Genomic DNA, 15,070 nt, shown 5'->3' with positions numbered 1-15,070 from the left:
TAGGTACATGCCGTCCTGGTTACAAGTACCTACCGACGTTAGTTGGTTTCTACATAAGTTGACCAGTGAAAGTTAATTATCCAATGCGCTTTTTATTTACTGAATGTTTTTTTGACTAAAATGACACATCCAATTTGGATCAACCTGGGAATAAGGTGTCAGGGAATATCGTGGATATTGGGAAGCACTTTAGGCGGTTTACACACTGCGCACCGCTGCGGATTGCGTATATACCATAGTAAACATTCTCGCGGTGAGGCGGCGGCGGCGATGTGAAAGTATTATTACCCCCGACAAAAATAGGGGTGTTATAAGTTTAAACTTTCTGTATATCTGTCTGTTGTAGCGTAGCTCCCGAACGGCTGAACCGATTTACGAGAAGCGACACCACATTTCCAAGCTGAAATGGATACTAGAATCTCCAGTGAATAACGTGACGAATGACGAATGGGAAAAGAACGAGCCGGAATATCTGTGGTGTTCTATACCACTGTCAGTGCAACCAATGAGGAATGGATCTTGGAAACTTTTGTCTGAGAATATCTACTTACCGGAAATGTACAGAGAGAAAAAACATGAAATGTGTAGGAAAAAGCACATTAGGTATCTACCTACATTAATTATATAATTATTTAAGTAGGTAAGTAATGAATACATTTTTCACTCGGACTAAAATGACACGTCCAATCTGGAACAGCCAGGGAATAACGTGTCAAGGAATAATCTGTCAGGGAATATCGTGCATATTGGGAAGTACTTTTGGGCAATTTATACACTGCGCACCGCTGCAGATTCACCATTTACGGCTGAACCGATTTACGGTCAGTACGAGTTCAAAGCGGAATGGATACTGGAATCTCCAGGGAATAACGTGACGAATAACGACTGGGAGAAACCCGAACCAGAATACCTCATCTCGAGAGTTGTTCTATACCACTGTCAGTGCAACCAATGAGGAATGGATCTAGGAATCTTTTTTATATCACTTCTTAGAAAAAGTCTGAGAATATGTACTGTGAATGTAAATACATGGGAAAATACATGACATGTCCAGGAAAAAACACTTTAGGTACCTACATTAATTATATATTTAATTAGGGAAGTAATGACGTTTTTTACTCGGACTAAAAATGACACGTCCAATCTGGGACAGCCAGGGAATAACGTGTCAGGAATAACTAGTCTGATTAGAGAAGTCTTTAAGATAAGCAGCGATTTGCTATGTCTTCTTTGAAAAACATTTCACCCAAGTACTTGTATAATATACAAAATCCTTGGGCAATGGAAACTGGAATGTCTAGGCCGTGGGAAAAGGACGAGCCCGAATAGGTATCTAATTATTTCAGTGCAATCAATGAGGAATGGATCTTGGAAACTTTTTTTAAATATTCATTATTAGAAAAACTCTGAGAATATGTACTGGTAATGTACAATACACGAAATGTCCAGGTAAGAACACATTAGGTATCTACCTAAATTAATTATAAATATATTATATTTAATTAGGTAAGTAATGACGTTTTTTACTCGGATTAAAATGACACGTTCAATCTGGAATAACGTGTCAGGAATAATAGGTCTCGGTAGAAATGTCTTTTAGATAAACAGCGACTTGCTGTTACTACTCACCTACTTGGAAAAACAATTCACCCAAGTCGTTTTATAGTATATCCTTGGGTAATGGAAACTGGAATATCCAGGGAATGGGAGTAGCACGAACCGGAAGCGTCCGTAGTCGAGCGGGCTTCAGTGATCGTAACTGATCACTGAGGTTAAGCAACAACTGGCACGGTCAGCCATAGGATGGGTGACCGATTTCAAATGGTTCTTTTCTGGACGCTTCCGTGCTTCGGAGCGTGGTGGACTAGGCCTTAACCCTTACTTCATTGGAAGGAGACCTGTGCCCCAGCAGTGGGGACGTATAGGGTTATGAAGATGATGACGAACCGAAATACCTTCTTAATTATTTCAGTGCAACCAATGAGCAATGGAGCTTGGAAACTTTTTTAAATAGTCCTTGAGTAAAGGATGTTTTCTTGTTGTGAGTCGAGACAAAGGGGAATGGATTTCGGATTCTGATACATACATGCCGTCATGGCGACATCTACACTTCATGACAGAATCCGGCCATGATGACTCAACCATTGACTGTTACTGCTAAGCTTCTCTTCTCATCTGCTTCCGTTGCACAGTGCAAAGATTCTGAAAAACCGGGACTTGGCATTCTTTCATCCTATCTGCTTTTTTTATTAATAAGTATATCTGTTAAGGTAGATACTTACCTAACCTACCTAGATAGTGCTCGTTAGTCCCGTAAAATTTGTTAGAAGTTTCACAATAATTGTTATACATTAGGGACTCAGAAAATGCCACAAAACTTAAATATAAAAAAGTAATTACAAAATGTACAGCGAAAAGCGGTTGTCTCGCTTGCAATTGCAAGTCACCTTTGACTTCTCCCTTCGGGGATTACAATGCTTTTTACTTTACGTTACTTTTATTTTTCAGTATAATATATGGATGTAGACTCCCTCGATCCTGTAGCCTGTCAGGTTTCCTCACGTTTTTCCTCCTCCGATCCATGAGTAGTAAGGTGTTTCATCTGAAAACAATTCACATTATTTTATGATTTGATTTGGAATATTTGGTAACTTAGTATTACAAAATTTAGTAGTGTGCTTTTTATAAATATAGTTCTTAGTAGTTAGATACATCTCAATCGTAATTTCATGTAAAAATTAAAAAAATATTTCGAGCGTATTTAATTAAATATGTATTAAATACTTATAAGTATATCTACTTCGAGGTAAGCATCCAACTATTTAGTATGTAACTACCTACCGAAAGCGGCGGTTGCATCATGTGATCTCTTCACCTGCCTCCAACTCGACACCGACCGGTATTGTAGTTTCTTCCCTCATTCGCCCCCTGCCTCGCTCGGTATACATCAGATAGGCCGTAGTGGTTGTATGAGGGATGCTGAAGACAGGCTGCAGGGGCGTGGCTTGCTGCCAGCTGAGCACGACGGCGAATTGATGGTGTATTTTCAACGATGAGAGTGACTGGTATCTACGACAATGAATGAAATAGGTCTTAAATTTCAAAATTGAGTATTGTCAAAAGGTAGGAAGACAAGTCTTTGTATAAGTACATACAAAAAGGCTCAAAGTACAAAAATATTAAAACCAATCAATTAAATGAGCAACAATGTGAGTTAGTAGTTACTATTGAAATTCGCAAGTTTACAAATTACAAGACAAATTAATATTCATTGCATAATTTGGAGAAATAATAACGCAACATCACGAATATAATTATATGTACTTTTGGCAGCGCAGATCAGACTAGAGCGCTATGTCTGGACCTAGATGCTATCAGCGAATCACGGCGCATGTCACAAGTCAGATATTGATCGGCATCGGAGTCTGAGCTAGATTTCTACCTGTAGCTAGACCTAGATGCATGCGTGCGCCGCGCCCCGCGCCCCAGACCCCCACCCTCTTAACGCAAGCGTCCTTTCGGTATCGTAAATATCGCACCAAACGGATTTTCATAAATGTATGGAGATGAAGTAGACGCATTTGTGAGCATTTATATATGTCGCAGGCATCTGGTTTAATCTCCTGTTTGATTGAACCGCTAGCCCGTTCATTGAATGACGCTGCTTAGTTGTATGTCTAGGCCGAACGTTGATTGCACAAGCGTCACAAAACGTCCAACTAGTTAGCTGACTTAGAATCAGTCAGGTGGTGAACAAAACAAATATGGCGTCTAACAGCTAACAGCTGACACAAAAAGCACCTATATTTTTAGTTTTTTGCAAATAAATTAGCTTTAAAGTGCGTTATTTGTGTTAAAATAGTGTGACAACATGGATTTACCTATTATTACGCCGCGGGCAGATATTTTCAAAGAAAAAATTGTGGCGTAACTGGATAATTATAAACAACAATATGAAGGTACGTTTATTGTTATTGTTTAGTTAATTTTTGAGATAAGAGCTTTGTAACATAGTCTTTTTGTTGACTCTTGTCTGGTCATGTTCACCCTAACCAGACATTACAAAGTTGCTATACTATATCCCATTCAACGACTCCGCTGAATGACGTTCAGTCAAGACGTCGAACGTTACAATCAACGACTTGACGAGTTGTCCTTTAGTCATACAACTGAATAGCGCCATCCAATGAACGGGCTAGTGGTTCAATCATACAGGAGATTAAACCAGATGCCTGCGACATAAACATTGAATGAATACTGATGCGTCCATTGCGTACGATACCGAAAGGTGGACGTTTACCTTTACGATTCATAATAACAAACTAGCACAGCTTATACTTTCGACGGAGCACAAACGAAGGCATAGGATTTTATCTAGATAACGTAGATACTCCACTCACCAAAGACACCTACCTGCGCAGAACGCACTTATACTTTTTACGTTCAAATCGGATAAATACGAGTTTATCGTGCCTGAAAAGTAGTGAAAAGACCTACAAAACAGACGCAATGTCCAATGTCACAAATCAAATTAAGATCGGTATTTAAGAATCTAATATTATCTAATAAAAGATCACACACCTATTTAAAACAGAAAGTTTATTCGTTTAGCAGAGATACGACTTTGTTCTTTGACATTTTTCATTTCGCATCATATTCTGCCTGTAGCGTAGCTGACTTTAGTAAATTATTAAAATTATTAATTTTATAGCATTTGTGGTACATGGGTCGGTGAGATTAAATAGAATCAATACACAACCATATTCGAGAAACTGTTAGACTAAGCTCATGCTCGGTGTGGTTCGCGATTTTTGCGCAGCCGATAGAATACTGCGCTCAGAGTCACCGAGAGGACATCTTTATCGACCGACTCATCAACCAATGAAAAACACTGTTAATTTCTTACCTTTTCTTTGAATTGCTTCCGCATCGTTAGTTGGTCTTTGGTGCTTTTTATTTCTCACTTACACTCGGTGCTAAAGTCTAATATACGTAGCAAAACTTATAAATCCTACACGATTTCAGTGCCCGGGAAAAACCGGGCCAAGCAAGTGTAGCACACTGGTCTATTGCAATAGATCCTTACTAACAGCTAGGTTAACAGAAACAGTCTTATTCAAATATTAATTCAGATAGATTATTATCTTTTTTATTTGTAAAATATATAGATAGTTTAGTATAAGTACTTTTACACATATTGAAGTATATCCTTGTACTTAGTTAAGTTGTATTCTACCTATTCTATTCTATAATAATTGTATCCTTGTTTTAATAAATTCTATCGATTTCAACATAATTCAGATAGATATAGTAACAAGTATACTCGACTAGTGCTTCGACTGGCGCTGCTCAGACTAGATAGCTTGTCTGGACCTAGATGCTGTTAGCGCATGTCACAAGTCAGATATTGATCGGCATCGGAGTCTGAGCTAGATAGATTTCAACCTGTAGCTAGACCTAGATGCATAATGCGTGCGCATCGTGAACGCCGCACCCTCAACTCAGCCCCACCCACCTACGATTATAATAATAAGAAAAAGACAGCTTATACTTTTGTCGGAACAGATTTGGCGGCATAGCATTTTTGTCTTCGTAATGCACCAATGACATTCCCGTTTATATAACCCGTATTTATATGTCTTTACGTTCGAATCGGTTAAATACTTAGAAGTCTATCGTGTTTTTTTCTTTCGTCATTGATCGTGCCTCATTTCAGACAAGACCTAGAAAAGAGTTGCTATGTTCATGTCACAAATCAGATATTGATCGCCATTAAGAATTCTGAGCTCACTTTGTTCTAGGTGAGAATCGAGTAAAAAAAACACTCAAATCATATTCCATAAATTGTTAGACAAAGCTTATAAATGCGCGAAGCGTTTTGAGATTTCTGCGCAGCCGATAGAATACTTGCACGCATCAGTCACCGAGAGGACATCTTTATCGATCGACTTATCAACCACTGAAAAACACATTTAATTTCTTACCTTTTCTTTGGCTTGCTTCCGCATCGTTAGTTGGTGGTTGATGCTTATTTATTTCACACTTACACTTCTAATATAAGTAGCAAAACTTGAAAGCCCTACACAATTTCAGTGCCCGGAAAAAAACCGGTTAAGCAAGTGTAGCACGCTGGTCTATTGAAATAGGTTCTTAATAAAGTTAAGTGTAGGCAGTTTACAGAACCGTTATAAACAGAAACAATCTTATTCAAATATTATTTCAGATAAGTATTGTAACAAAAATAACGACTAGTGCTTCGACTGGCGCTGCTCAGACTAGATAGCTTGTCTGGACCTAGATGCTGTCAGCGCATGTCACAAGTCAGATATTGATCGGCATCGGAGTCTGAGCTAGGTAGCTTTCTACCTGTAGCTAGACCTAGATGCATAATGCGTGCGCATCGTGAACGCCGCACCTTCAACTACACCCATCTACGATTTTTAAAAATTAGACAAAAACACAATTATTTATACTTTTGTCCGAGCAGGCACTACCCACCAGTTAGGTACAGTCCCAATTATAAATCAATAATCAATCAACCAACACAATTACCTAAGTACATATCTTTACGTATGAGTCGGTTAAATACTTAGGTACAAGTTTATCGTGCCTCAGTTCAGACTAAGACCTATTATAATTACTACTGAAACTTTTCTTCGCAATGGTTTTCAAAGAAATATGAATCCTTCAGCATTGCGATTCTGTAAAAAAGACTTCACTTCATTCTCCCTTCACCTTTCACTTCACGTTCGAACAGTAATGACATTATATGTCATCTCATACATTATTTTTTGTCAAAATCTCGTGCATTCGATGTGTCTACGGAAATTACAGAATGCCAATATTTGAAAACTCACTCCGGATTCGCAAAGCTGATAAACAATATACTAATTTGGCTCACGTTCCAGTCGACCACGTGTTCATTTTTACTACCTACCTAAGTATTGGGATAGATTTTGCATCACAATCTGCCTGTAGCGTAGCTGACATTCAAACGTATTTCTTCTAATTAATTACCTATCAATAACTTTTGTTCCCACAAAATGGCAGTGGATTTAAGAAGAATCAATACACAATCATATTTGATAAACAACCATATTGGTTAAACAGCTCATGCGCGATGCTGTTTGATATTTCTGCGCAGCTGATAAAATACATTCGCACATTTTCGCAAGACTTTCGCGCATCAGACACCGAGAGGACATCTTTATCGATCGACTAATGGCCTACACACACCGGGACGGCATGGCAAGGGAAAAAACCCTTTCAATACCACGGTATCTTTTTTAAGCATAGAAATTTAATGTCGTATTACTGTAAAAATTAAAATCCCATGCCATGCCGTCCCGGTCTGCGTAGGCCATAAAGGTAAGCGTCCACCTATTAGTATCAAACCAAAATTATTTTCATAAATGTATGTAAGGAGAATCTGGAAAAAAGGACGCACTTGTGTGAGTGTATACAAAGAATACTGAATGCGACGTGTCTGTTGCGTACGATGTCGAAAGGATGACGCAAACCTTTATTATGAACCACTCAAAGACACCTTTAACTTCTTACCTTTTCTTCCTGTTGCCTGCGCACCGTCCGTTGGTCTTGATGCTTCTTTATTTCACGCTTACAAACACTCGGTGAAAAAGTCTAATAGGTAATGAGTAGCTAATTGAAAAGCCCTGCACAATTCCTGTGCCCGGGACAAAACCGTTCAAACAAGTCTAGCACGCCGGTCTATTGCAATAGGTTCTTACTAACAGCTGTACTTAGTCAGTTTTCAGAACCATTATCAAAATTACACCAATATAGTTATTCAAATATTAATTCAGTTACAAAAATAACGACTTGTTCTGTGACCGGCGCTGCTGAGACTGGATATTGGATGGCGTCTGTCTGGACCTAGATGCTGTTAGCGCATGTCATTACAGATATTGATCGGGAGTCTGGGGTGGCTAGATTATTCTAGACGGTTCCGTATCTAGACCTAGGTATATTTGCTGCGCGCGCCGCCCTCCCCAACGTCGCCCACGCTTGTTGCTGGGCGCTGCCGCCGCCGCCGTTGCCGCCCCCGCAATAAATAGTTTTAGTGTTGTTAAGTAGAGGGCGGTAAATGCAAGTTTTATCGATTTATTTTTAGCATACCTTGTCCAGTAACAATGAGAACGAGTTTCATGGCATATTTATCATTATCAGCGTAGAAACAATTAATACGATTAAAAGTGTGAGTCGCAATATAGTAACGTTCAATAAACGTACCGTGCAGCAGGGACAGATGCCCAGAAGGATACCAAAAAAGTAAAAAAATCTTAGCACTTATGATATGACTGATGATGATTGTTTTAGCTTAACCATCACGACCATAAGACAGGGCACCACGGTACACGTATTTTTTATATGAATTTCTGTATAAATAATTACTCACCCAATAAAACTCTCGACGCTCTCGACACGAAACACCAACGAACGTTAATTTAATAGAAATTACTGAAAGTTACATAAGTACTAGTAACTAGTAATAGTGCTGCTATTAACGTTTCATAACAACAATTTATATAAAAAATACACGCAGCAAAAATCAATACGTGTTGTCGGTAAGACGGCTGGAGATGGAAAGGATGAAACAGAATCATTAATAGAGAATATTCTTATTATTTGTCTGAGCTGACCTGAATAGGGAGTTACTCAGGGTAACCAAACCAGCCCGGGCGCGGGGTTTTATGCAGGGAGGGAGCACGCAGGCGCAGACTTAGGAGGCGTCAAGCGCTGTGGGGGCGTGATTTTATGGAACGCATATGACGCAAAAAACATGAAGTCAATCAACAATCACGTATTGTTAGGACCAGATCAATGTTGTGATGCCCTGAAAAAAAAATACCACATGATGTACAAGTCAAACTGAACAACTTTCCCAAAGACACAATATCGTAAACTGTGATTAGTGTTCCGTATAAATTAATGTTTTGATTCGGCTTTGAGTGATGATTATATGCATACAAAATGCACTTGTCACATACATTAATAAAGTTAATTAATGGCTTACTTAGCTTGTGATCCTGAATAACTTATATGTTTCATGTCATTTGTTGTTTAAAATACTCTTTTTCTAACACCAACAACATAAAACACCACCCCCACACCTAAGGGGCGCTAAGGTAATGACTGAATAGGGATTTACTTGTCCTAGAGCCGTCTCTGTGCACCCCCGATGTCCTCTTAAAACAGGCCGAAGGGCGTCCCTATAGCAACATCGACTTCAATACGGGGAACTCGTTTCCTATCGGTTATTTTGCTCTGCGGTAGATTATTATCAGACTATTGCTTTTTCAGCTTAGCTCACATTTCGCCATAGTCAGGTAGGTATTGGAAAGGTATTGGATGGTCAATTAAACGTCATCTCCATATTAAATTCTTGACAGATGTGTCAAAATTCAACCAATAATCCGTGGTTATGCTCTAACCCACTATGGCGAAATTAGCACGCATTGCTAAATAATGTGCGATTATAGTAGCTTCGTAAACTTATAATCGTAGGATCAACGGTTGTAGGGATTGGGAATCGGCAAGAAATGTACTGAAAAATTTGTTTAGAATTGTTATTATATTTACAATTTTATATACTAACTAACTAAGACTTAATACAAATATAAATAAATTGATATACAACAGGGTAATTGGTGTATTTATAATTATTGCTAATTGGTATTACATGTACATATTATATTAATTCCTTTGAAGGGATTTTTTATATTACTTAAAGTAACTCTTGATATACTTACCCATGGAGCGGAGTAATAATCTATAAGTACCTATATGAAAAATTTGGTAAGTACAATGTGCGTAAATAGAGGTATGTGTAAATATTATCAGCAGGATGAATTAAACAAAATTAGGTATAACATACAACTTTCTACGTAAGTAGTAAGTATAAATAGTTATCGTACATAATACAGTATTGCACCTCCAAACCACCCACAACTAACAATACAAAGTCGACCATTCACACTAGGTCTCATAATTTAATTACATTAGGTACAGAACAAGCAGTGAAACCTAACTCAAAATGTATGGCACTGAGCTAGTCTGCGATACAAATTCCCGTTTACTCGCCGCTTCTCGAACGGTCTCATCCTAACTAATATTATAAATGCGAAAGTAACTGTGTCTGTCTGTCTGTCTGTCTGTCTGTTACTCTTTCACGCCAAAACTACTGAACGGATTTGAATGAAATTTGGTATGCTTAGACCCTGGGAAAGAACATAGGCTACTTTTTATCCCGGAATTCCCACAGGAAAACTTTTTAAGGCGAAGCGAAGCTCGCGGGCACAGCTAGTTCAGAATATACTTGAGACTTTCATAGATATTAACTCGTTCATAAATGCCACATGACCGGCCTTCGGCTAAAACTTCTTACGAGCTTCTTACATAGTTACCTAGTGTGCCAATGTCTAAACTCTAGCCTGCACAGGCCTGTCGGTTTTAACTTTTATCTCAGCGGCTCCTTATCCTGATGCGTGCCTACTTTTATCTCAGCGGCTCCTTATCCTGAGGCGCGGCGGTGAAGGTGCGGGGGTCCTCGGGCACCCACACCTTGGCGTGCAGCGTGCCCCCGGGCGGGCGATCCCCGCGGCGCGACCACGACAGCGAGTGAGCTTGGAAGTTGGACCCTGGGGAGGGGAAGGTGGTGTTAGATAGAATGATAGAATACAGTTTATATGATAAAATGACGAAGTTGTAACTTAAGTTGGGTAAAAAAGGCGGTCTCATCACTAACAGCGATCTCTTCAGGACAACTTTTGGATGGGGGGAATAAGAGATTAAGATTGGAATTAGGATATTTATTATGTTCTAAGTATGCCCTCTCTAGTGGAAATTTTGTACATATACTCCTAATTTCAGCTCAGACGGCCTAGCTCTTATTATTAACAATCTTCAATTTAAGTACATTTTAGTTGTGGGTTGGGAGTTAAGTGTTGATTCGTACTTCCACATGATGTACAAGTCAAACTGAACAACTTTCCCAAAGACACAATATCGTAAACTGTGATTAGTGTTCCGTATAAATTAATGTTTTGATTCGGCTTTGAGTGATGATTATATGCATACAAAATGCACTTGTCACATACATTAATAAAGTTAATTAATGGCTTACTTAGCTTGTGATCCTGAATAACTTATATGTTTCATGTCATTTGTTGTTTAAAATACTCTTTTTCTAACACCAACAACATAAAACACCACCCCCACACCTAAGGGGCGCTAAGGTAATGACTGAATAGGGATTTACTTGTCCTAGAGCCGTCTCTGTGCACCCCCGATGTCCTCTTAAAACAGGCCGAAGGGCGTCCCTATAGCAACATCGACTTCAATACGGGGAACTCGTTTCCTATCGGTTATTTTGCTCTGCGGTAGATTATTATCAGACTATTGCTTTTTCAGCTTAGCTCACATTTCGCCATAGTCAGGTAGGTATTGGAAAGGTATTGGATGGTCAATTAAACGTCATCTCCATATTAAATTCTTGACAGATGTGTCAAAATTCAACCAATAATCCGTGGTTATGCTCTAACCCACTATGGCGAAATTAGCACGCATTGCTAAATAATGTGCGATTATAGTAGCTTCGTAAACTTATAATCGTAGGATCAACGGTTGTAGGGATTGGGAATCGGCAAGAAATGTACTGAAAAATTTGTTTAGAATTGTTATTATATTTACAATTTTATATACTAACTAACTAAGACTTAATACAAATATAAATAAATTGATATACAACAGGGTAATTGGTGTATTTATAATTATTGCTAATTGGTATTACATGTACATATTATATTAATTCCTTTGAAGGGATTTTTTATATTACTTAAAGTAACTCTTGATATACTTACCCATGGAGCGGAGTAATAATCTATAAGTACCTATATGAAAAATTTGGTAAGTACAATGTGCGTAAATAGAGGTATGTGTAAATATTATCAGCAGGATGAATTAAACAAAATTAGGTATAACATACAACTTTCTACGTAAGTAGTAAGTATAAATAGTTATCGTACATAATACAGTATTGCACCTCCAAACCACCCACAACTAACAATACAAAGTCGACCATTCACACTAGGTCTCATAATTTAATTACATTAGGTACAGAACAAGCAGTGAAACCTAACTCAAAATGTATGGCACTGAGCTAGTCTGCGATACAAATTCCCGTTTACTCGCCGCTTCTCGAACGGTCTCATCCTAACTAATATTATAAATGCGAAAGTAACTGTGTCTGTCTGTCTGTCTGTCTGTCTGTTACTCTTTCACGCCAAAACTACTGAACGGATTTGAATGAAATTTGGTATGCTTAGACCCTGGGAAAGAACATAGGCTACTTTTTATCCCGGAATTCCCACAGGAAAACTTTTTAAGGCGAAGCGAAGCTCGCGGGCACAGCTAGTTCAGAATATACTTGAGACTTTCATAGATATTAACTCGTTCATAAATGCCACATGACCGGCCTTCGGCTAAAACTTCTTACGAGCTTCTTACATAGTTACCTAGTGTGCCAATGTCTAAACTCTAGCCTGCACAGGCCTGTCGGTTTTAACTTTTATCTCAGCGGCTCCTTATCCTGATGCGTGCCTACTTTTATCTCAGCGGCTCCTTATCCTGAGGCGCGGCGGTGAAGGTGCGGGGGTCCTCGGGCACCCACACCTTGGCGTGCAGCGTGCCCCCGGGCGGGCGATCCCCGCGGCGCGACCACGACAGCGAGTGAGCTTGGAAGTTGGACCCTGGGGAGGGGAAGGTGGTGTTAGATAGAATGATACAATACAGTTTATATGATAAAATGACGAAGTTGTAACTTAAGTTGGGTAAAAAAGGCGGTCTCATCACTAACAGCGATCTCTTCAGGACAACTTTTGGATGGGGGGAATAAGAGATTAAGATTGGAATTAGGATATTTATTATGTTCTAAGTATGCCCTCTCTAGTGGAAATTTTGTACATATACTCCTAATTTCAGCTCAGACGGCCTAGCTCTTATTATTAACAATCTTCAATTTAAGTACATTTTAGTTGTGGGTTGGGAGTTAAGTGTTGATTCGTACTTCACAAAGTATCAATTTATATTTTTAACCGACTTCAAAAAAAGGAGGAGGTTCTCAATTCGTCGGGATATTTTTTTTATTTTTTTTTTAATGTATGTTCACTGATTACTCCGCCGTTTATGAGCCGATTTTGAAAATTCTTTCTTTGTTGTATTGGGTTGAGTCCCATTTTTTTTCAGAATTTTATCTCACCCCCAAGGGTGGGTAAAGGGGTAAAAACAGTGTATGAATTTCCATTTAGGGCACATATTAACCGATTCTAATGAAATTAAGAACGTAAATATAGTTTTTATAACAAAAAAATATGATGGTGACCTTGAGCTGATCTGATGATGGAAACGGAAGGCAGTCAGGGGAACTCCTCAACGGTATATAGAAACTACTTCGTGTTTAGGCTTGAATGATACGTATTGATTAGTAGGACTTTTTGGTATCATTTCCACCTTACTTTTGATTGAAAATTATTGCAAATAAACTAAAAACTATAAAATAAAATATTAATTAAAAAAATAAAAAACCGACTTCAAAAAACCACTAAAATGTAAGAAATAATTTAAGGTTTACACAAATTCTACTCGTATGTGACAGTACAAATATACCTAAGCAGGAACTGTTCTTTTTTGAAGTTGGTGCCATATTTCTTCAGATTACTTTGTCACCGCACCAACATCAAAAAAGAACAGTTCCTGCTTAGGTATATTTGTACTGTTACATACTTACGAGTAGAATTTGTGTAAACCTTAAATTATTTCTTACATTTTAGTGGTTTTTTGAAGTCGGTTTTTTATTAACACACAAAATTATGCAGAATGCCAGTCACTACTGGATATCGTCACCATCATCACAACCCATCACGTCACCACTACTGGGGCACGGATCTCCCTCTAATAAAATAAGGCTTTTAGACCAAGTCCACCACGCGGGCCTAGTACAGGTTGGTGCAATATTACTGGATACTTATCATTTTAAAGAAGTAGCTATGTCTATTATAGGTACATTGTGCACCACCTTTAGGACAGCTTTCAAAGAAAAAGTATTCGCTTCAATAGGTATGCATATTTTATATCATAATAAGCAACACTTTTCCTTTCCAATCACAGCTCAGGTCATAAATCCAAGGGACATTCTAATTCTACTAATGACCGGATGTTCTCATTATGCACACCGCACCGCAATCCTAAACTGCTATTTAATGCACTTGTGCATTTATAACTGACTGGGGAGCAGAAACGTGACACATGTTGGATTGTGGGTCGATTTAATTATAAGGTTGCTTTCAGTTACGTGAAGTGTGGGAAGTGAACTAATGTCTGACAACAATTACGTAATTTTGCAATTAGAAGGAAATAGTTTAATAGTATAGCCGGAACTTGTTCTACTAACTTACTTGACGTAGTTACTAACTTATCAAGTTTAGTTACCATACCACTTTGTGAATTATTAACGTGGTGTTGTATGCTGAAACCATTTACATTTGTTTTTCAAAGTATTTGGTTTGAAACGAAAAGTTATAGTTCGTATAATGTATTTAGGTAGTAAGTATCATTTCGTTATTTCGTTACATAATTATGTCAAAGGATTCCGTTATCTTCTCGGTAAAAAATATCAACTTATTTACTAAAGGTACTCAACCTGAGTACCCAACTTACAATAGTAGGTACACTGTGACATACGGATGGAAGTACGACCGACTTGCGATTGCGACTGACAGAGAGACATGAAAAATCTATAAAAAAATCACATTATAATTTAGGAAACTATCCGGCAATCAGACTGAAGATAAATTCATGAAAATAAATGCATAACACACCTCCCAGAGAACACCTGAGCCGAGCGTTATGAGTGTAGCGATAACAATCGGCAGGTTGCGCTCGCCATATTTATCGATAAATAATCAACGACACGGAATAGGGTCCTAACAGCGCGCACGTGCGGCATCGACCCCCAGAATAACACCCCGCCATTGTGGGGACCCTTCTAGAAATA

At 38.4% G+C, this 15,070-nt stretch overlaps 1 long non-coding RNA gene across 1 annotated transcript; it reads right to left on the bottom strand.

Annotated features, from left to right (window-relative positions):
- Positions 1–2,506: 2,506 nt before the first annotated feature.
- LOC119694873 lies at positions 2,507–8,307 on the bottom strand. Its single transcript, XR_007268231.1, has 3 exons — positions 7,561–8,307; positions 2,838–3,069; positions 2,507–2,602 (listed from the first exon to the last, which is right to left on the bottom strand). It is a non-coding gene; the product is annotated as an uncharacterized LOC119694873 (long non-coding RNA).
- Between the last annotated feature and the right edge of the window lie 6,763 nt (positions 8,308–15,070).

This window comes from Plutella xylostella, chromosome Z (assembly GCF_932276165.1).
Source record: "Plutella xylostella chromosome Z, ilPluXylo3.1, whole genome shotgun sequence".
Lineage (NCBI taxonomy): Eukaryota > Metazoa > Arthropoda > Insecta > Lepidoptera > Plutellidae > Plutella > Plutella xylostella.
This window is presented reverse-complemented; position numbering and strand designations above follow the sequence as displayed.